The sequence below is a fragment of the Podarcis bocagei genome, assembly GCF_964188305.1.
Source record: "Podarcis bocagei genome assembly, chromosome: 2".
Classification (NCBI taxonomy): Eukaryota; Metazoa; Chordata; class Lepidosauria; order Squamata; family Lacertidae; genus Podarcis; species Podarcis bocagei.
In genome coordinates this window covers 1,785,650-1,809,853 of record NC_138126.1, presented here as the reverse complement: position 1 = coordinate 1,809,853, position 24,204 = coordinate 1,785,650, and the positions used below count along the sequence as shown (strand labels likewise).

At 44.8% G+C, this 24,204-nt stretch overlaps 1 protein-coding gene across 2 annotated transcripts in view; it reads left to right on the top strand.

The window, feature by feature from the left end:
* The window catches only part of LOC308580696 (uncharacterized protein), a 62,062-nt gene that overhangs the window by 9,770 nt on the left and 28,088 nt on the right, over positions 1 to 24,204 (top strand). The window lies entirely within an intron of this gene.

Below are 24,204 nucleotides of genomic sequence, written 5' to 3'. Positions count from 1 at the left end.
AATTGCCCTCTGGATGACAACTTCTAACAAACGGAAAACATTTTAAAGACTCTGAGCTTTTTATAACTCTGTTGGCTCTGTGAACTTCAGCTTGTCCCAGCCTGCCTCCAGCTCATCCCAGCCTACTCCCTCCCTCCTTATCAGCTGCCGGGTCAAGGCTGCTAGAGAGGAGAGAACGCTGTTGCCTGAACTGAGAGCAGAGAGAGGAGGTCTAAAGACAGAATTGTGAACTGCTTACCTGACCAACGGTGCTTGGAGAAAGAGCGTAAGGAGAGATACGACTGTGAGCCCTGCTTTGAGACTGGCCCGTAGACACCAGCTCTGTTGAACACAGTGAAAGATAAAGCTTGGAGATTCGGGGGTTAACTGAACTGACTGACCCCCGCCCAACTGGGGAGCTGTGTGAACTAGCTGGGGTCAACATTCCCTCTTCGCAGCTGAAGAGGAGGTGTAGTAGCTGGTTGCAGCTTTTGTGAAGCAGCGCTGGTCGCATGTTTGAGGTGAAAACTACGGGCTTAAGATAATTGTCAAGATCTAAAAGCAGAGAACTCAAATTAGAGAAATATATTGAGGCTGTTGATGAGCACATCGGGAGGCTGCTGCAGAGAGCAGGTGGGAATAGATTGATACCTCCACTTGCCCCCCAATTTAAGGCAGTCGCACCCGGGGTAAACTGCCCTCTCTCTATATCATGATAACTTCTACCATGGTTTTCACTAGAAGAACATATAAGGAGTTGGGTATATTGCCTGACCCGGCAATCAGCCCCTCGGGCCCTGGTAAAAGACAAAGCAAAATCACAAATTACTTTCCCAAGATGGAGGAGGACATGAGTCCACAAAAAGAGTTAATTCTTGATGAAGTAATACCCCCCTCTCTTACTGTTCTTGATTGGACGTCTGATTTTAAAGAGATATATCAAGATACTGGAAATATTAACTCCCAATGCAGCCTAGCGCAAGAACTAGCTTTAGCCGAGGAACTTCAGGAGGGAAATACCTCTATTTCTAAGGAACAGCTGCCCACGGAAGAAAATACATCAACCCATCAAAACCAGATACCTATTTCAAAATTCTCTCAAACAGAATTGAGCGACGGCCGCCCTTTGGATTATTTCCTAGCAATAAGTACTGATCTTGCCAACATAAAAAATTATCTAACAATAACAAATGGGCTACTGCTGACATTAGTAGAAAATTTCACACCTCAATCAAAAGAGACAAAATTAAATGATATGTCACAAGAACATAAAACAGTTGAGCTAGTGGGGATGAACAAACCAGTAATAAAGGAGAATCTGCAAAGACATAACTCAAGGGTAAAAGTGAAGAAAGTGAAGAAAAGTAAAAATATCAAAACAACAAGGAAAGCCAAGTACACCTGCAGTAATCGAAACATCCATTGGCAGAAATTGTTTAAACTCCTTCCCTCGGCCCCAAATAACTCGACCACTCGGAGCAGCAAAAAGAAGGGTAAAAAGAGAGAAACAAAGATAGTTGTACAGCAACCGGCTAAGGAGGACTCGTCAAGGCTGACTCCAGTAGCAAGTGAGAAGGCAGAAGTAACAACTCAGTCCCTGGATAACCAACTTTTTAATAAACCTGATGCTGCGGAAGTAGAGGCCTCTACCTATGAAGGCAATAAAACACTTCGCAAATCGAACAGCGGGGAAGAGGAAGCGTTTAGTAGAGATGATACCCCGCTTCAGACCTGGCAAGCCTCCAGTCAGGAAAGAGATTGGAATTTGATCCTAAATCCCCAAAAACTGGTATTCACGAACTTCCCGAAGCCTAAGGGCTTCCTTACAGGGAAACAGCGAATAATGAACTTTGTATCTAGTCTAAATGACATACTGCCAGGAATGGTTAATGCTAATGATATCACCTCAGTGGAATATTTACATTATGATGGTCACTAAGTGAGAGCACTGACCACTTTTAGGGATCAGAACCTGGCCAAGTTCATTTTTAGGTCAAGACCTGCCTTTTTAAAAGCACGGACAACAATACTTAGGCTCTTTGAAAATAAGGCTCCTTTGAGCCCCCTTTTGAAAACTAAGCAGGCAAATCTCAGAAAGGGGAAACAACCCTCAAAATTCTGGCCTGACAAACAGAACCCGCATTGCCCTGCAAACAAAGGTGAGGACTTCTTTACTATGGAAGAAAATATCCTAATTGACCAATTCTGGACGTTCCCACCATTAATACAAACTGATGTCTTGGGAAGACTAGACAAGCTAAGAGACAAGCTGACCGAGAGAGCTTCAGGCAACGAGGTTATTACGGGGGACCAAAAAAAGTCCACAACACGTAACCTTCAGATTAAAGCGGAAATTAACTTTCCACCAAGAGAGAAAGTGCCACCCTTCAAGGGGAGCACTCCATCACCCCCCCCCCGAAGGAGAAATATCCTTAAGGTGACCCCACCAGACGTATGGGACAAAATGAGATACCTAGACGAAACAGAATTGGGCCAAAATCAGGCCGCAACAGAGTATCCACAGAAGGAATTTATGCATAATAAAGATCCGGTGTTCACAAACGTGAGCACTTTGCATCCACCTATTGAAATCATAGAACGGCTGGATAGCCCGCCTTACAAAGACGATAGGCGACTGACACATAAAGCGACAAACCCTAAAAGTACATTAGCTAATAATTGACAAAGACTCGATTGTGATAAAGCCAATCTTAAATTTTTATCATGGAACATTGCTGGTTGGCTTAATAAGGCGACTGACCAATCATTTGTCAACTTTATTCAAGAGCATGATATAGTCTTCCTGCAAGAGACATGGCTAACAGGGAATTTAGAGGTAAATGGTTTTGCCTCATTTTCGCTCGCAGGTTCACCAAGCAACAAAGGGGGACGAGCTAAGGGTGGGCTAGGCATTCTAATATCCACAAGGCTGAGAGCATCTTTCGTCGAGCTGGAGCTGCTGAGCAGTGTGGCCATGGCATTATTAATGAAATGCAGGTATTGCACACTTCTTTTGATTAATATATATGCCCCTCCCCAAAGAGGCAAGCAGCCTATTAAAAATCTCTGGCATAGGATAGAATCATGTCGATGAGCTAATGAATCAAACTCCTGCAGCGGCAGTGCTGCTGGCTGGGGATTTAAATGCCAGAATTGGCCAATCAGACGAAGCGTTATATGCCCATTTTCATGACGTACCTCCCATTTCTGAAGAAGCCCATTCTATTCCCCCAAGGCTCTCAAAAGACAAGGGCTGCAACTACGCAGGCTTATGTCTTCTACGTTTTTCCAACAATCTGGATCTGACTGTATTAAATGGTCGTGTTGACAGAGAACCCAGTGGGGAATTTACATTTATATCCAACATGGGAGCCTCCACTATTGATTATGTCCTGGTGTCATCTAACCTTCTGAGCAGAGCACGGGAATGTAAAGTGGTGGAGAGGGTTGACAGCGACCATCTGTTTAATACTGGATGTAAGAAAAGATTTATTATGCTCTGATAAACTTGTAGCCCCATGTTTCGAAAACATGGAGCTAAGATACTCACGCATTAAATGGTCCAGCAAATTGAGTGATGAAATATCGGAAAGACTTCACTCAGATACTTTTCTTGCTAGAAAGGAGAACCTTGTCAATTCCCCAACTCCTGAGGCTAGATTAGACATGTTCCGGGAACTGATTTCGTCGCTACAACCTTATCTGACCAACAAAAAAACACCATGGCAATCTCTACACTTTCATAAATCCAAACCTTGGTTTGACCAAGAATGCATGGCTATGAAATGCCTCCTGCTGGATAAGTACAGGAACTATAGGTTAGCGAACTTACCGTATTTTTCGCTCTATAACACGCAGATTTTTGCTCCTAAAAAGGAAGGGGAAATGTCTGTGCGTGTTATGGAGCGAATGTGTGTCCCTGGAGCCGAAAAATGAGGCAAAAATCAAACCGCGCTTCAGGGAGAAGGGAGCTCCGTGAGACAGGAAGCTGCTTTCCTTCATTCTGCCTCAGGGTCTTACTGCCCACCCTGCTCTGTTTCGTTGCTGTGTTTGCTCAAACGGAACAAAGAGCAGGGAAAGCCCCTCCCCTCCAGGCAAGTAGAGAGGAGAGCAGAGCGTCCAAACAAAGAGCAGGGAAAGCCCCTCCCCTCCAGGCAAGTAGAGAGGAGAGCAGAGCGTCCAAACAAAGAGCAAGGAAAGCCCCTCCCCTCCAGGCAAGTAGAGAGGAGAGCAGAGCGTCCAAACAAAGAGCAGGGAAAGCCCCTCCCCTCCAGGCAAGTAGAGAGGAGAGCAGAGCGTCGCTCTATCCTCTCCCTGCTCCGGAGGGAACAATGTTTGTGAAGGGAAGAGAGATTACAGGTTCGGCTTAAAATTCTGATTTGACTTCCTGCTTTTTGTTTTTGGAGACACACAGCATTCAAATATGCTTTCTTCCATTTAAAAGGATGAAATCCTTAAACAGTGTTTTGCCTGTAAATTCATGCGATCTGGAAGATTACAGTGTCTGTACCTCTTAAGGGATGGCAAAGCTTAGGTTTCACTGCTAAATAGTTCTTAATGCAGTTAAAATGCTTTCTTCTGTCATGCTGGTGGGAGGGAGAGAGAGAGAGAGTGCACGCTGGATGGCTTGGGTGGGTGGGTGGGGGGAAACTTTTGCCTTCCTTTCCTCACATTATAGCCCTCTCCTGCATTCTTAGCCTTCTGTGTTTTTCCTTCCCTCCCCACTTAAAATGTGGTTACAAAGCATGGATCCACATGGATCCTCAGGATCTTTGCATTGGGTCACCCCAAATTCACCATCAGAGCACACAGCATGTCCATGGCTACAGCCTGCCCCCCCAAAATCACACACCCATTGTTGCCTGGGGCTGCAATGGTGCAAAAACGTGGTTACAAAGCATGGATCCACATGGATCCTCAGGATCTTTGCATTGGGTCAGCCAAAATTCACCATCAGAGCACATAGCATGTCCATGGCTACAGCCTGTCCCCCCCCCAAAAAAAAATCACGCACCCACTGTTGCCTGGGGCTGCAATGGTGCAAAAACGTGGTTACAAAGCATGGATCCACAGGGATTCTCAGGATTTTTGCATTGGGTCACCCCAAATTCACCATCAGATCACATGTCTGTGGCCACAGCATGAAGCACAAAAATGATACGTCCACTGTTTCATTCAGAATATTTTTCCCCTTGTTTTCCTCCTCTAAAAACGATGTGCGTGTTATGGTCAGGTGCGTGTTATAGAGCGAAAAATACGGTACCTTCGCTTCCATTAGACTGGTTTGAGTTAAAACGCAGCTATAAAGCTTTGGTTAACAAGAAAAAGCTCCAGGCGCAAAGGGAGGAATGGCAGTGCCTAGTGGAGGCCTCCCAAAGGAAAGATTCTGCCACGTTTTGGAAAACAATTGCAAAAAGCTGGAGAGACTCCCCGATTGAGGTTGAATACTCTATACCCGCTGGAGCATGGGAGGCCTATTTCCTTTCACTATATTCACCAAATCAACTGGCCCCAGTTCTGCTTCCTGCTTCAAGCGAAATTGGCAAGGAATGCCCCCCCTGTAACCATAGAAGAAATTACTGGCCTTATTCAATCTCTTAAATCAGGGAAAGCCCCGGGTGCTGACAATATCCCACCAGAAATTCTTAAGGCAAACGTTGAATGGTGGGCCCCTGTGCTAGCCGCCTTGTTCACTAGTATAAATCAAGCGGCTATTATCCCTGAGGATTGGGGTTTAGCTATTATCATTCCAATATTCAAGAAAGGAAGCAGAACTGAGCCAGCTAACTATAGACCAATCAGCCTATTAAGTATCATTAGTAAACTGTACGCTGCTCATTTATGTGATAAATTAGTGGAGTGGATGGAAAGAGAGCATATTTTATCAGAAGCTCAAGCTGGTTTTAGAGCAAAGCGTTCAACTATAGACCAGGCCCTTACCCTTCAACACCTGGCAGACAAATACTCTAGAAAAGGGGGGTCTTTATATGCAGCATTTGTGGATTTTAAATCAGCTTTTGATTTAATACCAAGGGATAGACTCTGGGAAAAGCTTGGCGCTACAAACATAGATAAACGCTTATTACGCCTTATCCGTGGACTATACGAAAACACCAGGGTGAGGGTAAGATGCGATCGGTCAGGCCATCTAACCAAAGAGATTCAAACGCTTCATGGGGTTAAACAAGGATGTGTCCTCGCGCCAACGCTATTTAATTTTTATATCAACTCTCTAGCAGTAAATATGGCGAAAGAAAATGCCCACCCTCCCAAACTGGCAGGTATACCCCTCCCAGTGCTTCTGTATGCGGACGATGCAGTCCTACTTTCCTTTTCCTGCGTTGGCTTGAGGAAGCTTTTGAGATCACTTGCTGACTACTGTCAAGCGGAAGAACTAGCAATAAATTACAGCAAATCCAAAATTATGGTGTTTTCAAAAAAAAGAAGGAAACACAAATGGAGAATTAACGGTCAACCTATTGACCAGGTAGCAACTTTCAAATACCTGGGAATAACTTTTCAGGAAAGGGTCTCGTGGCACCAACAGATGAAAAACGCCATTGCCAATGCAGGAAGGGCCAATAAAGCCCTTACAAGATTTTTCCACGGGAAAGGGGGTAAATACGTTCCGGCGGCCTCCCAGGTTTTTGCTGCAAAAATACTCCCACAACTTACTTATGGATCCCAGGTTTGCAGTTTTTAATTTTTTGTGCCTATAGAGGCATTTCAAACAAAATTCTATCGGTGTTTATTGGGGATCCCCCCCGTGTATCTAATATAGCTGTCCGCTTAGAAGTTGGACAACCACCCGTTAATGTGCGGCTGTGGATTCTAAAGATACACTACTGGTTAAAACTTATTTTTTTACCGGTCGGTTTGGCTCCTTTAACACTCTTAGACACCTTTCACTCCACCTGGAAAGCTTCCCTGTTTGAAAAGATAAGAAGCTTGGGATTCTCCCCGCAGATCTTGATAGCGGCAGGATATGAGAGAGCCAGAAGTCAAGTGCTCCAACGCATTAGGGACATAGAGCTGCAATGTCATATGGGCAAAATGGATAAACATGCCATAATTAGAGACTTTGGGAGAGGGTTCTCACCCGCAAATTATTTGGCTGATCTACAAATACCTAAGTACAGACATTCCTTTACCCTGGCCAGATTTAACGTTCTGCCCTCTGCCCTGCTGCTAGGCAGATATGAGGGCAAACCATATGAGTCACGTGTTTGTCCATGTGGCTCATCGGAAGTGGAAACAAGTCTGCATGTATTACTGCACTGTAGATACTACGAGGATCTACGCCTGACCTTTATTGCCCCAGTTTTACAAAAGCGTAAAAATGAACCAGAACTCCAACGTCTGAGAGCCTTGATAGAAGATAAGATTCCTGAAATTACGACCAATGTGGCCAAATTTTGTGTAGCCGCTATTAGGCGCAGGAAACAAGAGCTTTCCAATGTCAATATGCAGGCGAAGGCAAATACTTAATTTTATGTATGTTGTCTAATTTTAAATTGCTGTTATGGCCTAATTTGTATTGAAATCGTTCTTTGTTTTTTTCCGGTGTTATGCTTCGTTGACTAGCTGTACGAGTTAATCTGGTCTGTGACCGTTTAATAATTTTTTTTATTTTTTATTCTTCCAGGAGCACCTTAAAGGCCAACTAAGTTTGTTATTGGTATGAGCTTTCGTGTGCATGTACACTACTACAGATACCAGGCATGAATAAAATTAGTTGGTCCTTAAGGTGCTACTGAAAGATTTTTTTAAAAAAATAATAATTTATTACTTGTACGCTGCCCATCTGGCTGGTGTCCCACAGCCACACTGGGCAGCTCCCGACAGAATATTGAAAACATGATAAAACATCAAGTGGCGTTGTTCTTTAGTTGTGTCTGACTCTTCGTGACCCCCTGGACCAGAGCACGCCAGGCATTCCTGTCTTCCACTGCCTCCCGCCATTTTGTCAAACTCATGTTGGTAGCTTCGAGAACACTGTCCAACCATCTCGTCCTCTGCCGTCCCCTTCTCCTTGTGCCCTCCATCTTTCCCAACATCAGGGTCTTTTCCAGGGAGTCTTCTCTTCTCATGAGGTGGCCAAAGAATTGGAGCCTCAGCTTCAGGATCTGTCCTTCCAGTCAGCACTCAGGGCTGATTTCCTTCAGAATGGATGTTTGATCTTCATGCAGTCCATGGGACTCTCAAGAGTCTCCTCCAGCACCAGAATTCAAAAGCATCCATTCTTAGGCGATCAGGCTTCTTGATGGCCCAGCTCTCACTTCCATACATAAAACCATAGTTTTAACTATACGGACCTTTGTCAGCAAGGTGATGTCCCTGCTTTTTAAGATGCTGTCTAGGTGTCACGGTCCAGTCTACGGGCAATTGAAGTCCCGGCTGAGGACGTCGAGACTGGGGGTAAGATGGCAGGGTGGAAGCAGGAACGAGAGTCTAGAAGCCAGGGGTCCAAGGGTCAGGAAGCAGGGAGTCATGAAGTCGAGGGTCCGAGGGTCAAGAAGCAAGGAATCTTGAAGTCAAGGGGCCAAGGGTCGGGAAGCAAGAAGCCAAACGCAGCAAGGCAGGAAACGTGTTGCTGTGGCAAAGAGCCGAAGGGAAATGCTGACCTTATATCCCCTCCTGGCTCTTGCCACCAGGTGCTGTGAGTTACCAATCGGCGTCACTTGTGCGGCTGCGCCTTGCCTCTTCAGAACAAACTTAGGAAGGCCCCAGTCCTGCAAAGTCGTTCTGGTCACGGGGCCTGGCTCCTGCACGCACTCCTGACACTAGGTTTGTCATTGCTTTTCTCCCAAGAAGCAGGTGTCATTTAATTTCGTGACTGCCGTCACCATCTGCAGTGATCATGGAACCCAAGGAAGTAAAATCTCTCACTGCCTCCATTTCTTCCCCTTCTATTTGCCAGTAGGTGATCGGCCCAGTGGCCATGATCTTCATTTTGTTGTTGTTGAGCTTCAGACCATATTTTGCACCCTCCTCTTTCTGCCATCAAGGTTGTGTCATCTGCATATCTGAGGTTGTTGATAGTTCTTCCGGCAATCTTAATTCCGGCTTGGGATTGATCCACTCCAGCCTTTCGCATGATGAATTCTGCATATAAATGAAATAAGCAGGGAGATAATATACAGCCTTGTTGTACTCCTTTCTCAATTTTGAACCAATCAGTTGTTTTATATCCAGTTCTAACTGTAGCTTCTTTTCCCTCATAGAGATTTTTCAGGAGACAGATGAGGTGATCAGGCACTCCCATTTCTTTAAGAACTTGCCATAGTTTGCTGTGGTCAACACAGTCAAATCCTTTTGCTTAGTCAATGAAGCAGAAGTCGATGTTTTTCTGGAACTCTAGCTTTCTCCATAATCCAGTGCATGTTTGCAATTTGGTCTCTGGTTCCTCTGCCCCTTCAAAATCCAGCTTGCACTTCTGGGAGTTCTCGGTCCCCATACTGCTTAAGCCTGCCTTGTAGAATTTGAAGCATAACCTTGCTAGCATGTGAAATGAGCGCAATTGTGCGGTAGTTGGAGCATTCTTTGGCACATCCCTTCTTTGGGATTGGGATGTAGACTGACATTCTCCAATCCTCTGGCCACTGCTGAGTTTTCTACACTTGCTGGCATATTGAGTGTAGCACCTTAACACTATAATATTTTAAAGTTTTAAATAGTTCAGCGGGAATATCATCACCTCCACTGACCTTGTTATTAGTAGTGCTTTCTAAGGCCCATTTGACTTCACTCTCCAGGATGTCTGGCTCAAGGTCAGCAACCACACTACCTGGGGTGTACGATCCATATCTTTCTGGAGCAATTCCTCTGTGTATTCTTGACACCTCTTCTTGGTGTCTTCTGCTTCTGTTAGGTCCTTACCACTTTGGTCCTTTATTTCCCCCATTTCCCTAACTCAGGGGATGGGACTTCTTCCTCCCAGTTCCCTCCACATAAACTTAGGGAATGGGATCTGTTCCTGCTCAGTGTCTGTCCCAGAGATTAAACGGAGCCAAGAACACTCAGAAGCAGTCATAAATCAAAGCTTCTCTGTTCAAGCTACTTGGCAGCTGCACAAACGTTCCAGGCAGCCTACTTTCACTTTTAGGCAGCCGCTGTACTCACAGTCTATCTGCTTTTTCTCTTCCGTCTCTGAAGAGGCTTGCTTCACGGTGCCGGTTCCAAGAAACTCCAACCCGGACAAAAACAGCCCCCAGTCTTTCCTCTACTGACCCTGGGTCTGTGGCCCTGATCCCTGGGCCCATAACCAATGTTAGGCTCATCCTACACGAGTAGGACCTTGATAAAGATACATGCCTGCCTGGCATGCTGTCTCCCTCCTGGTTGATCGGGAGCTACAAAAGCTTTCTTCAGCCTGAACATCACAGCAACTGATGCCAAGAAGCATCAGGACACTTACGGAACAGCAGAGCCCAAGTGGCTCAGTGGTTTAGACCACAGGGCCACCCGCGTCCCTACAAGAGTTGCAAGTACCCTGGGGTCATCCAGTCCAACCCTCTGCAACACAGGAATCTCACTTCAAGCATCCCTGAGAGATGGCCATCCAACCTCTTCTCAAAAACCGCCATTGAAGGAGAGACCAGAAACTCCAGAAGGAACCAGTATTTTCCAGTTTCTGCCCTCAACGACTTTAGCCTTGACCATCTGCCCCACTGCCATAAGCATCTTTAGCTCCCTAGTTTCTGTGGCAACACTTTGGCCCAAGTTTCCATCATAACATGCATACGTTGGAGAAAATAACAATTTCATAAAACTGCATTTGGATTATTCTGTTTTCTTTTTAGCCTATTGCCTTGCTAAACTGAAAAAGCCTGTGCCTGCCTACTTTTTACGTTAGAAGAAGAAGAAGAAGAAGAGTTTGGATTTGATATCCCGCCTTTCACTCCCTTTAAGGAGTCTCAAAGCGGCTAACATTCTCCTTTCCCTTCCTCCCCCACAACAAACACTCTGTGAGGTGAGTGGGGCTGAGAGACTTCAGAGAAGTGTGACTGGCCCAAGGTCACCCAGCAGCTGCATGTGGAGGAGCGGAGACTCGAACCCGGTTCTCCAGATTACGAGACTACCGCTCTTAACCACTACACCACACTGGCTCTCTACAGAACCAGCTGCTTTTAGGTCCTGTACATAGCAAATGTCAGTTCTGGAATTCTGAAAAAGAAAGAGCTTCAGTCAGAGGAACAGTCTCACTTCCCATCAAATAAATCATACAGGGGAGAAACCCTATCAGTGCCTGGAATGTGGAAAGAGCTTCAGACGGAGGCACGGTCTCACTTACCATCAAAGAATTCATACAGGGGAGAAACCCTATCAGTGCTTGGAATGCGGAAAGAGCTTCAGTAACCGCCAAATTCTCACTTCCCATCGAAGAATTCATACAGGGGAGAAACCCTATCAGTGCTTGGAATGCGGAAAGAGCTTCAATTGGCGGGCTAGTCTTACTTCCCATCAAAGAATTCATACAGGGGAGAAACCTTTTCAGTGCCATGAATGTGGAAAGAGCTTCATTCATAAGAAAACTCTCACTTCCCATCAAAGAATTCATACAGGTCAGAAACCATATAAATGCTTCCAATGTGGAAAGAGCTTCGTTCACAGCCATGAACTCACCATCCATCAAAGGATTCATACAGGTGAGAAACCCTATCAGTGCCAGGAATGTGGAAAGAGCTTTCGTGAGTCGGGAAAACTTGCTGCTCATCGAAGAATTCATACAGGGGAGAAACCATATCAGTGCTTGGAATGTGGAAAGAGCTTCACCCAAAGGGTCCATCTCCTGACCCATCAAAAAATTCATACAGGTCAGAAACCCTATCAATGCTTGGAATGTGGAAAGAGCTTTCGTGATAGGGATAAAGTCACTTCCCATCAAAGAATTCATACTGGGGAGAAACCCTATCAATGCTTGGAATGTAGAAAGAGCTTCAGTCGGAGGGATAGTCTTACTTCCCATCAAAGAATTCATACAGGGGAGAAACCCTATCAGTGCTTGGAATGTGGAAAGAGATTCAGATGGAAGGTTAGTTTCACCTCCCATCAAAGATTTCATACAGGAGAGAAACCATAAGTGTTAGAGGGGTTTTTTCCTCTGGCGGCAGATGACAGAAGACTGACACCACGAGACCGGTGTAAAACCAAATCAAATAAAGATTTATGACAAAGCAACCAACAACAAAGCTTGTGGGGGTTTTTCCTGCAGGCAAAGTTCAAACTGCAACTTTTCCTTCTTTTATAGTCATGACCAGCTGTAACCAATCTGCTCAAAGCTCACAGAAACAGTTCTTAAAGGTACAAACATCCTTACTGTTTCTTTGAAGAATGACTCCCAACACTAACAGTGCTTGTAATGTTTAAAGAACTAATAATAATAACAGATACAGGTAGGTAGCTGTGTTGGTCTGCCATGATCAAAATAAAATAAATTCTTCCAGTAGATTCCTCTTCGAAGATGGCGCCGAGGCTAGTCACGCTCTCTGGCGCTCATTTTTATTCTTTTTTATTCTTTTAAAACCTTATCTTAATTGCCCTCTGGATGACAACTTCTAACAAACGGAAAACATTTTAAAGACTCTGAGCTTTTTATAACTCTGTTGGCTCTGTGAACTTCAGCTTGTCCCAGCCTGCCTCCAGCTCATCCCAGCCTACTCCCTCCCTCCTTATCAGCTGCCGGGTCAAGGCTGCTAGAGAGGAGAGAACGCTGTTGCCTGAACTGAGAGCAGAGAGAGGAGGTCTAAAGACAGAATTGTGAACTGCTTACCTGACCAACGGTGCTTGGAGAAAGAGCGTAAGGAGAGATACGATTGTGAGCCCTGCTTTGAGACTGGCCCGTAGACACCAGCTCTGTTGAACACAGTGAAAGATAAAGCTTGGAGATTCGGGGGTTAACTGAACTGACTGACCCCCGCCCAACTGGGGAGCTGTGTGAACTAGCTGGGGTCAACATTCCCTCTTCGCAGCTGAAGAGGAGGTGTAGTAGCTGGTTGCAGCTTTTGTGAAGCAGCGCTGGTCGCATGTTTGAGGTGAAAACTACGGGCTTAAGATAATTGTCAAGATCTAAAAGCAGAGAACTCAAATTAGAGAAATATATTGAGGCTGTTGATGAGCACATCGGGAGGCTGCTGCAGAGAGCAGGTGGGAATAGATTGATACCTCCACTTGCCCCCCAATTTAAGGCAGTCGCACCCGGGGTAAACTGCCCTCTCTCTATATCATGACAACTTCTACCATGGTTTTCACTAGAAGAACATATAAGGAGTTGGGTATATTGCCTGACCCGGCAATCAGCCCCTCGGGCCCTGGTAAAAGACAAAGCAAAATCACAAATTACTTTCCCAAGATGGAGGAGGACATGAGTCCACAAAAAGAGTTAATTCTTGATGAAGTAATACCCCCCTCTCTTACTGTTCTTGATTGGACGTCTAATTTTAAAGAGATATATCAAGATACTGGAAATATTAACTCCCAATGCAGCCTAGCGCAAGAACTAGCTTTAGCCGAGGAACTTCAGGAGGGAAATACCTCTATTTCTAAGGAACAGCTGCCCACGGAAGAAAATACATCAACCCATCAAAACCAGATACCTATTTCAAAATTCTCTCAAACAGAATTGAGCGACGGCCGCCCTTTGGATTATTTCCTAGCAATAAGTACTGATCTTGCCAACATAAAAAATTATCTAACAATAACAAATGGGCTACTGCTGACATTAGTAGAAAATTTCACACCTCAATCAAAAGAGACAAAATTAAATGATATGTCACAAGAACATAAAACAGTTGAGCTAGTGGGGACGAACAAACCAGTAATAAAGGAGAATCTGCAAAGACATAACTCAAGGGTAAAAGTGAAGAAAGTGAAGAAAAGTAAAAATATCAAAACAACAAGGAAAGCCAAGTACACCTGCAGTAATCGAAACATCCATTGGCAGAAATTGTTTAAACTCCTTCCCTCGGCCCCAAATAACTCGACCACTCGGAGCAGCAAAAAGAAGGGTAAAAAGAGAGAAACAAAGATAGTTGTACAGCAACCGGCTAAGGAGGACTCGTCAAGGCTGACTCCAGTAGCAAGTGAGAAGGCAGAAGTAACAACTCAGTCCCTGGATAACCAACTTTTTAATAAACCTGATGCTGCGGAAGTAGAGGCCTCTACCTATGAAGGCAATAAAACACTTCGCAAATCGAACAGCGGGGAAGAGGAAGCGTTTAGTAGAGATGATACCCCGCTTCAGACCTGGCAAGCCTCCAGTCAGGAAAGAGATTGGAATTTGATCCTAAATCCCCAAAAACTGGTATTCACGAACTTCCCGAAGCCTAAGGGCTTCCTTACAGGGAAACAGCGAATAATGAACTTTGTATCTAGTCTAAATGACATACTGCCAGGAATGGTTAATGCTAATGATATCACCTCAGTGGAATATTTACATTATGATGGTCACTAAGTGAGAGCACTGACCACTTTTAGGGATCAGAACCTGGCCAAGTTCATTTTTAGGTCAAGACCTGCCTTTTTAAAAGCACGGACAACAATACTTAGGCTCTTTGAAAATAAGGCTCCTTTGAGCCCCCTTTTGAAAACTAAGCAGGCAAATCTCAGAAAGGGGAAACAACCCTCAAAATTCTGGCCTGACAAACAGAACCCGCATTGCCCTGCAAACAAAGGTGAGGACTTCTTTACTATGGAAGAAAATATCCTAATTGACCAATTCTGGACGTTCCCACCATTAATACAAACTGATGTCTTGGGAAGACTAGACAAGCTAAGAGACAAGCTGACCGAGAGAGCTTCAGGCAACGAGGTTATTACGGGGGACCAAAAAAAGTCCACAACACGTAACCTTCAGATTAAAGCGGAAATTAACTTTCCACCAAGAGAGAAAGTGCCACCCTTCAAGGGGAGCACTCCATCACCCCCCCCCCGAAGGAGAAATATCCTTAAGGTGACCCCACCAGACGTATGGGACAAAATGAGATACCTAGACGAAACAGAATTGGGCCAAAATCAGGCCGCAACAGAGTATCCACAGAAGGAATTTATGCATAATAAAGATCCGGTGTTCACAAACGTGAGCACTTTGCATCCACCTATTGAAATCATAGAACGGCTGGATAGCCCGCCTTACAAAGACGATAGGCGACTGACACATAAAGCGACAAACCCTAAAAGTACATTAGCTAATAATTGACAAAGACTCGATTGTGATAAAGCCAATCTTAAATTTTTATCATGGAACATTGCTGGTTGGCTTAATAAGGCGACTGACCAATCATTTGTCAACTTTATTCAAGAGCATGATATAGTCTTCCTGCAAGAGACATGGCTAACAGGGAATTTAGAGGTAAATGGTTTTGCCTCATTTTCGCTCGCAGGTTCACCAAGCAACAAAGGGGGACGAGCTAAGGGTGGGCTAGGCATTCTAATATCCACAAGGCTGAGAGCATCTTTCGTCGAGCTGGAGCTGCTGAGCAGTGTGGCCATGGCATTATTAATGAAATGCAGGTATTGCACACTTCTTTTGATTAATATATATGCCCCTCCCCAAAGAGGCAAGCAGCCTATTAAAAATCTCTGGCATAGGATAGAATCATGTCGATGAGCTAATGAATCAAACTCCTGCAGCGGCAGTGCTGCTGGCTGGGGATTTAAATGCCAGAATTGGCCAATCAGACGAAGCGTTATATGCCCATTTTCATGACGTACCTCCCATTTCTGAAGAAGCCCATTCTATTCCCCCAAGGCTCTCAAAAGACAAGGGCTGCAACTACGCAGGCTTATGTCTTCTACGTTTTTCCAACAATCTGGATCTGACTGTATTAAATGGTCGTGTTGACAGAGAACCCAGTGGGGAATTTACATTTATATCCAACATGGGAGCCTCCACTATTGATTATGTCCTGGTGTCATCTAACCTTCTGAGCAGAGCACGGGAATGTAAAGTGGTGGAGAGGGTTGACAGCGACCATCTGTTTAATACTGGATGTAAGAAAAGATTTATTATGCTCTGATAAACTTGTAGCCCCATGTTTCGAAAACATGGAGCTAAGATACTCACGCATTAAATGGTCCAGCAAATTGAGTGATGAAATATCGGAAAGACTTCACTCAGATACTTTTCTTGCTAGAAAGGAGAACCTTGTCAATTCCCCAACTCCTGAGGCTAGATTAGACATGTTCCGGGAACTGATTTCGTCGCTACAACCTTATCTGACCAACAAAAAAACACCATGGCAATCTCTACACTTTCATAAATCCAAACCTTGGTTTGACCAAGAATGCATGGCTATGAAATGCCTCCTGCTGGATAAGTACAGGAACTATAGGTTAGCGAACTTACCGTATTTTTCGCTCTATAACACGCAGATTTTTGCTCCTAAAAAGGAAGGGGAAATGTCTGTGCGTGTTATGGAGCGAATGTGTGTCCCTGGAGCCGAAAAATGAGGCAAAAATCAAACCGCGCTTCAGGGAGAAGGGAGCTCCGTGAGACAGGAAGCTGCTTTCCTTCATTCTGCCTCAGGGTCTTACTGCCCACCCTGCTCTGTTTCGTTGCTGTGTTTGCTCAAACGGAACAAAGAGCAGGGAAAGCCCCTCCCCTCCAGGCAAGTAGAGAGGAGAGCAGAGCGTCCAAACAAAGAGCAGGGAAAGCCCCTCCCCTCCAGGCAAGTAGAGAGGAGAGCAGAGCGTCCAAACAAAGAGCAGGGAAAGCCCCTCCCCTCCAGGCAAGTAGCGAGGAGAGCAGAGCGTCCAAACAAAGAGCAGGGAAAGCCCCTCCCCTCCAGGCAAGTAGAGAGGAGAGCAGAGCGTCCAAACAAAGAGCAGGGAAAGCCCCTCCCCTCCAGGCAAGTAGAGAGGAGAGCAGAGCGTCGCTCTATCCTCTCCCTGCTCCGGAGGGAACAATGTTTGTGAAGGGAAGAGAGATTACAGGTTCGGCTTAAAATTCTGATTTGACTTCCTGCTTTTTGTTTTTGGAGACACACAGCATTCAAATATGCTTTCTTCCATTTAAAAGGATGAAATCCTTAAACAGTGTTTTGCCTGTAAATTCATGCGATCTGGAAGATTACAGTGTCTGTACCTCTTAAGGGATGGCAAAGCTTAGGTTTCACTGCTAAATAGTTCTTAATGCAGTTAAAATGCTTTCTTCTGTCATGCTGGTGGGAGGGAGAGAGAGAGAGAGAGAGAGAGAGAGAGAGCGCACGCTGGATGGCTTGGGTGGGTGGGTGGGGGGAAACTTTTGCCTTCCTTTCCTCACGTTATAGCCCTCTCCTGCATTCTTAGCCTTCTGTGTTTTTCCTTCCCTCCCCACTTAAAATGTGGTTACAAAGCATGGATCCACATGGATCCTCAGGATCTTTGCATTGGGTCACCCCAAATTCACAATCAGAGCACACAGCATGTCCATGGCTACAGCCTGCCCCCCCAAAATCACACACCCATTGTTGCCTGGGGCTGCAATGGTGCAAAAACGTGGTTACAAAGCATGGATCCACATGGATCCTCAGGATCTTTGCATTGGGTCAGCCAAAATTCACCATCAGAGCACATAGCATGTCCATGGCTACAGCCTGTCCCCCCCCAAAAAAAAAATCACGCACCCACTGTTGCCTGGGGCTGCAATGGTGCAAAAACGTGGTTACAAAGCATGGATCCACAGGGATTCTCAGGATTTTTGCATTGGGTCACCCCAAATTCACCATCAGATCACATGTCTGTGGCCACAGCATGAAGCACAAAAATGATACGTCCACTGTTTCATTCAGAATATTTTTTCCCTTGTTTTCCTCCTCTAAAAACGATGTGCGTGTTATGGTCAGGTGCGTGTTATAGAGCGAAAAATACGGTACCTTCGCTTCCATTAGACTGGTTTGAGTTAAAACGCAGCTATAAAGCTTTGATTAACAAGAAAAAGCTCCAGGCGCAAAGGGAGGAATGGCAGTGCCTAGTGGAGGCCTCCCAAAGGAAAGATTCTGCCACGTTTTGGAAAACAATTGCAAAAAGCTGGAGAGACTCCCCGATTGAGGTTGAATACTCTATACCCGCTGGAGCATGGGAGGCCTATTTCCTTTCACTATATTCACCAAATCAACTGGCCCCAGTTCTGCTTCCTGCTTCAAGCGAAATTGGCAAGGAATGCCCCCCCTGTAACCATAGAAGAAATTACTGGCCTTATTCAATCTCTTAAATCAGGGAAAGCCCCGGGTGCTGACAATATCCCACCAGAAATTCTTAAGGCAAACGTTGAATGGTGGGCCCCTGTGCTAGCCGCCTTGTTCACTAGTATAAATCAAGCGGCTATTATCCCTGAGGATTGGGGTTTAGCTATTATCATTCCAATATTCAAGAAAGGAAGCAGAACTGAGCCAGCTAACTATAGACCAATCAGCCTATTAAGTATCATTAGTAAACTGTACGCTGCTCATTTATGTGATAAATTAGTGGAGTGGATGGAAAGAGAGCATATTTTATCAGAAGCTCAAGCTGGTTTTAGAGCAAAGCGTTCAACTATAGACCAGGCCCTTACCCTTCAACACCTGGCAGACAAATACTCTAGAAAAGGGGGGTCTTTATATGCAGCATTTGTGGATTTTAAATCAGCTTTTGATTTAATACCAAGGGATAGACTCTGGGAAAAGCTTGGCGCTACAAACATAGATAAACGCTTATTACGCCTTATCCGTGGACTATACGAAAACACCAGGGTGAGGGTAAGATGCGATCGGTCAGGCCATCTAACCAAAGAGATTCAAACGCTTCATGGGGTTAAACAAGGATGTGTCCTCGCGCCAACGCTATTTAATTTTTATATCAACTCTCTAGCAGTAAATATGGCGAAAGAAAATGCCCACCCTCCCAAACTGGCAGGTATACCCCTCCCAGTGCTTCTGTATGCGGACGATGCAGTCCTACTTTCCTTTTCCTGCGTTGGCTTGAGGAAGCTTTTGAGATCACTTGCTGACTACTGTCAAGCGGAAGAACTAGCAATAAATTACAGCAAATCCAAAATTATGGTGTTTTCAAAAAAAAGAAGGAAACACAAATGGAGAATTAACGGTCAACCTATTGACCAGGTAGCAACTTTCAAATACCTGGGAATAACTTTTCAGGAAAGGGTCTCGTGGCACCAACAGATGAAAAACGCCATTGCCAATGCAGGAAGGGCCAATAAAGCCCTTACAAGATTTTTCCACGGGAAAGGGGGTAAATACGTTCCGGCGGCCTCCCAGGTTTTTGCTGCAAAAATACTCCCACAACTTACTTATGGATCCCAGGTTTGCAGTTTTTAATTTTTTGTGCCTATAGAGGCATTTCAAACAAAATTCTATCGGTGTTTATTGGGGATCCCCCCCGTGTATCTAATATAGCTGTCCGCTTAGAAGTTGGACAACCACCCGTTAATGTGCGGCTGTGGATTCTAAAGATACACTACTGGTTAAAACTTATTTTTTTACCGGTCGGTTTGGCTCCTTTAACACTCTTAGACACCTTTCACTCCACCTGGAAAGCTTCCCTGTTTGAAAAGATAAGAAGCTTGGGATTCTCCCCGCAGATCTTGATAGCGGCAGGATATGAGAGAGCCAGAAGTCAAGTGCTCCAACGCATTAGGGACATAGAGCTGCAATGTCATATGGGCAAAATGGATAAACATGCCATAATTAGAGACTTTGGGAGAGGGTTCTCACCCGCAAATTATTTGGCTGATCTACAAATACCTAAGTACAGACATTCCTTTACCCTGGCCAGATTTAACGTTCTGCCCTCTGCCCTGCTGCTAGGCAGATATGAGGGCAAACCATATGAGTCACGTGTTTGTCCATGTGGCTCATCGGAAGTGGAAACAAGTCTGCATGTATTACTGCACTGTAGATACTACGAGGATCTACGCCTGACCTTTATTGCCCCAGTTTTACAAAAGCGTAAAAATGAACCAGAACTCCAACGTCTGAGAGCCTTGATAGAAGATAAGATTCCTGAAATTACGACCAATGTGGCCAAATTTTGTGTAGCCGCTATTAGGCGCAGGAAACAAGAGCTTTCCAATGTCAATATGCAGGCGAAGGCAAATACTTAATTTTATGTATGTTGTCTAATTTTAAATTGCTGTTATGGCCTAATTTGTATTGAAATCGTTCTTTGTTTTTTTCCGGTGTTATGCTTCGTTGACTAGCTGTACGAGTTAATCTGGTCTGTGACCGTTTAATAATTTTTTTTATTTTTTATTCTTCCAGGAGCACCTTAAAGGCCAACTAAGTTTGTTATTGGTATGAGCTTTCGTGTGCATGTACACTACTACAGATACCAGGCATGAATAAAATTAGTTGGTCCTTAAGGTGCTACTGAAAGATTTTTTTAAAAAAATAATAATTTATTACTTGTACACTGCCCATCTGGCTGGTGTCCCACAGCCACACTGGGCAGCTCCCGACAGAATATTGAAAACATGATAAAACATCAAGTGGCGTTGTTCTTTAGTTGTGACTGACTCTTCGTGACCCCCTGGACCAGAGCACGCCAGGCACTCCTGTCTTCCAGTGTCTCCTGCACTTTGGTCAGACTCATGTTGGTAGCTTTGAGAACAACCATCTCATCCTCTGTTGTCTCCTTCTCCTTGTGCCCTCCATCTTTCCCAACATCAGGGTCTTTTCTAGGGAGTCTTTTCTTCTCGTGAGGTGGCCAAAGTATTGGAGCTCAGCTTCAGGATCTGTCCTTCCAGTCAGCACTCAGGGCTGATTTCCTTCAGAATGGATGTTTGATCTTCATGCAGTCCATGGGACTCTCAAGAGTCTCCTCCAGCACCATAATTCAAAAGCATCCATTCTTAGGCAATCAGCCTTCTTGATGGCCCAGCTCTCACTTCCATACATCACTACTGGGAAAACCAGAGCTTTTACTATATGGACCTTTGTCAGCAAGGTGATGTCCCTGCTTTTTAAGATGCTGTCTAGGTGTCACGGTCCAGTCTACGGGCAATTGAAGTCCCGGCTGAGGACGTCGAGACTGGGGGTAAGATGGCAGGGTGGAAGCAGGAACGAGAGTCTAGAAGCCAGGGGGTCCAAGGGTCAGGAAGCAGGGAGTCACGAAGTCGAGAGTCCGAGGGTCAAGAAGCAAGGAATCTTGAAGTCAAGGGGCCAAGGGTCGGGAAGCAAGAAGCCAAACACAGCAAGGCAGGAAACGTGTTGCTGTGGCAAAGAGCCAAAGGGAAATACTGACCTTATATCCCTTCCTGGCTCTTGCCACCAGGTGCTGTGAGTTACCAATCGGCCTCACTTGTGCGGCTGCGCCTTGCCTCTTCAGAACAAACTTAGGAAGGCCCCAGTCCTGCAAAGTCGTTCTGGTCACGGGGCCTGGCTCCTGCACGCACTCCTGACACTAGGTTTGTCATTGCTTTTCTCCCAAGAAGCAGGTGTCATTTAATTTCGTGACTGCCGTCACCATCTGCAGTGATCATGGAACCCAAGGAAGTAAAATCTCTCACTGCCTCCATTTCTTCCCCTTCTATTTGCCAGTAGGTGATCGGCCCAGTGGCCATGATCTTCATTTTGTTGTTGTTGAGCTTCAGACCATATTTTGCACCCTCCTCTTTCTGCCATCAAGGTTGTGTCATCTGCATATCTGAGGTTGTTGATAGTTCTTCCGGCAATCTTAATTCCGGCTTGGGATTGATCCACTCCAGCCTTTCGCATGATGAATTCTGCATATAAATGAAATAAGCAGGGAGATAATATACAGCCTTGTTGTACTCCTTTCTCAATTTTGAACCAATCAGTTGTTTTATATCCAGTTCTAACTGTAGCTTCTTGTCCCACATAGAGATTTCTCAGGAGGCAGATGAGGTGATCAGGCACTCCCATTTCTTTAAGAACTTGCCATAGTTTGCTGTGGTCAACACAGTCAAATCCTTTTGCTTAGTCAATGAAGCAGAAGTCGATGTTTTTCTGGAACTCTAGCTTTCTCCATAATCCAGTGCATGTTTGCAATTTGGTCTCTGGTTCCTCTGCCCCTTCAAAATCCAGCTTGCACTTCTGGGAGTTCTCGGTCCCCATACTGCTTAAGCCTGCCTTGTAGAATTTGAAGCATAACCTTGCTAGCATGTGAAATGAGCGCAATTGTGCGGTAGTTGGAGCATTCTTTGGCACATCCCTTCTTTGGAATTGGGATGTAGACTGACATTCTCCAATCCTCTGGCCACTGCTGAGTTTTCTACACTTGCTGGCATATTGAGTGTAGCACCTTAACACTATAATATTTTAAAGTTTTAAATAGTTCAGCGGGAATATCATCACCTCCACTGACCTTGTTATTAGTAGTGCTTTCTAAGGCCCATTTGACTTCACTCTCCAGGATGTCTGGCTCAAGGTCAGCAACCACACTACCTGGGGTGTACGATCCATATCTTTCTGGAGCAATTCCTCTGTGTATTCTTGACACCTCTTCTTGGTGTCTTCTGCTTCTGTTAGGTCCTTACCACTTTGGTCCTTTATTTCCCCCATTTCCCTAACTCAGGGGATGGGACTTCTTCCTCCCAGTTCCCTCCACGTAAACTTAGGGAATGGGATCTGTTCCTGCTCAGTGTCTCTCCCAGAGATTAAACGGAGCCAAGAACACTCAGAAGCAGTCATAAATCAAAGCTTCTCTGTTCAAGCTACTTGGCAGCTGCACAAACGTTCCAGGCAGCCTACTTTCACTTTTCGGCAGCCGCTGTACTCACAGTCTATCTGCTTTTTCTCTTCCGTCTCTGAAGAGGCTTGCTTCACGGTGCCGGTTCCAAGAAACTCCAACCCGGACAAAAACAGCCCCCAGTCTTTCCTCTACTGACCCTGGGTCTGTGGCCCTGATCCCTGGGCCCATAACCAATGTTAGGCTCATCGTACACGAGTAGGACCTTGATAAAGATACATGCCTGCCTGGCATGCTGTCTCCCTCCTGGTTGATCGGGAGCTACAAAAGCTTTCTTCAGCCTGAACATCACAGCAACTGATGCCAAGAAGCATCAGCACACTTACGGAACAGCAGAGCCTAAGAGGCTCAGTGGTTTAGACCACATTGCCACCCGCGTCCCTACAAGAGTTGCAAGTACCCTGGGGTCATCCAGTCCAACCCTCTGCAACACAGGAATCTCACTTCAAGCATCCCTAAGAGATGGCCATCCAACCTCTTCTCAAAAACCGCCATTGAAGGAGAGACCACAAACTCCAGAAGGAACCAGTATTTTCCAGTTTCTGCCCTCAACGACTTTAGCCTTGACCTTCTGCCCCACTGCCATAAGCATCTTTAGCTCCCTAGTTTCTGTGGCAACACTTTGGCCCAAGTTTCCATCATAACATGCATACGTTGGAGAAAATAACAATTTCATAAAACTGCATTTGGATTATTCTGTTTTCTTTTTAGCCCGTTGCCTTGCTAAACTGAAAAAGCCTGTGCCTGCCTACTTTTTACGTTACAGAACCAGCTGCTTTTAGGTCTTGTACATAGCAAATGTCAGTTCTGGAATTCTGAAAAGAATAAAGTGTTGGACTCTATGGGGACTGTTGAATGTTATATGTAATCACATGATATATTATGAGGAGGGTTGATTTGAAGAGCCAAATGATTATTGTGACATTGGGTTGCAACTATTAAGATTGCTGTGATTCTGTGATCGGTTAATAGGAATGACATGTGCAATTTGTAAGTGTATTTATAAAAAAAAAACATTGTTTTGGATGTGGTTCTTTGCATGAACATTTGTTTTTCAATAAAGGCCTATCTTTCCACCTGGAGATTGCATCCTTTTCTTTTGGGTTTTTATGTGTGGGTAATCTCTTTTTGAATTTCTCCTACATATATATTTGAAATGACTGGATTTTAAAAATAAACAAATCTGAATGTGATTTATAATGAGACTGAAACACTAACATTATTGCTAGAAACAACTCTTGAAAACAATCAAAAAATGAATCAGAAATAATTTTTAAAACAGAATTTTTTCTTACCCTGAAGTTCAGTTTACAGAGACAGGCCCATAAGTTCCTCCCCATGTCAATCATAAACCAACTGGAGGCAACAAATGCTGCAATGCACTGAAGCGGAGGAAGATAGAGGAGGGTGGAATGTCGCCCCCCCCATCTGTAAACTGAAATTCATGGTAAGAAAAACTTTTGTTTAAATAACTAGCTCATTAGCTAAAGTGGTGCTTCAGGTTAAGAACAGTTTCAGAACGAATTAAGTTCTTAACCTGAT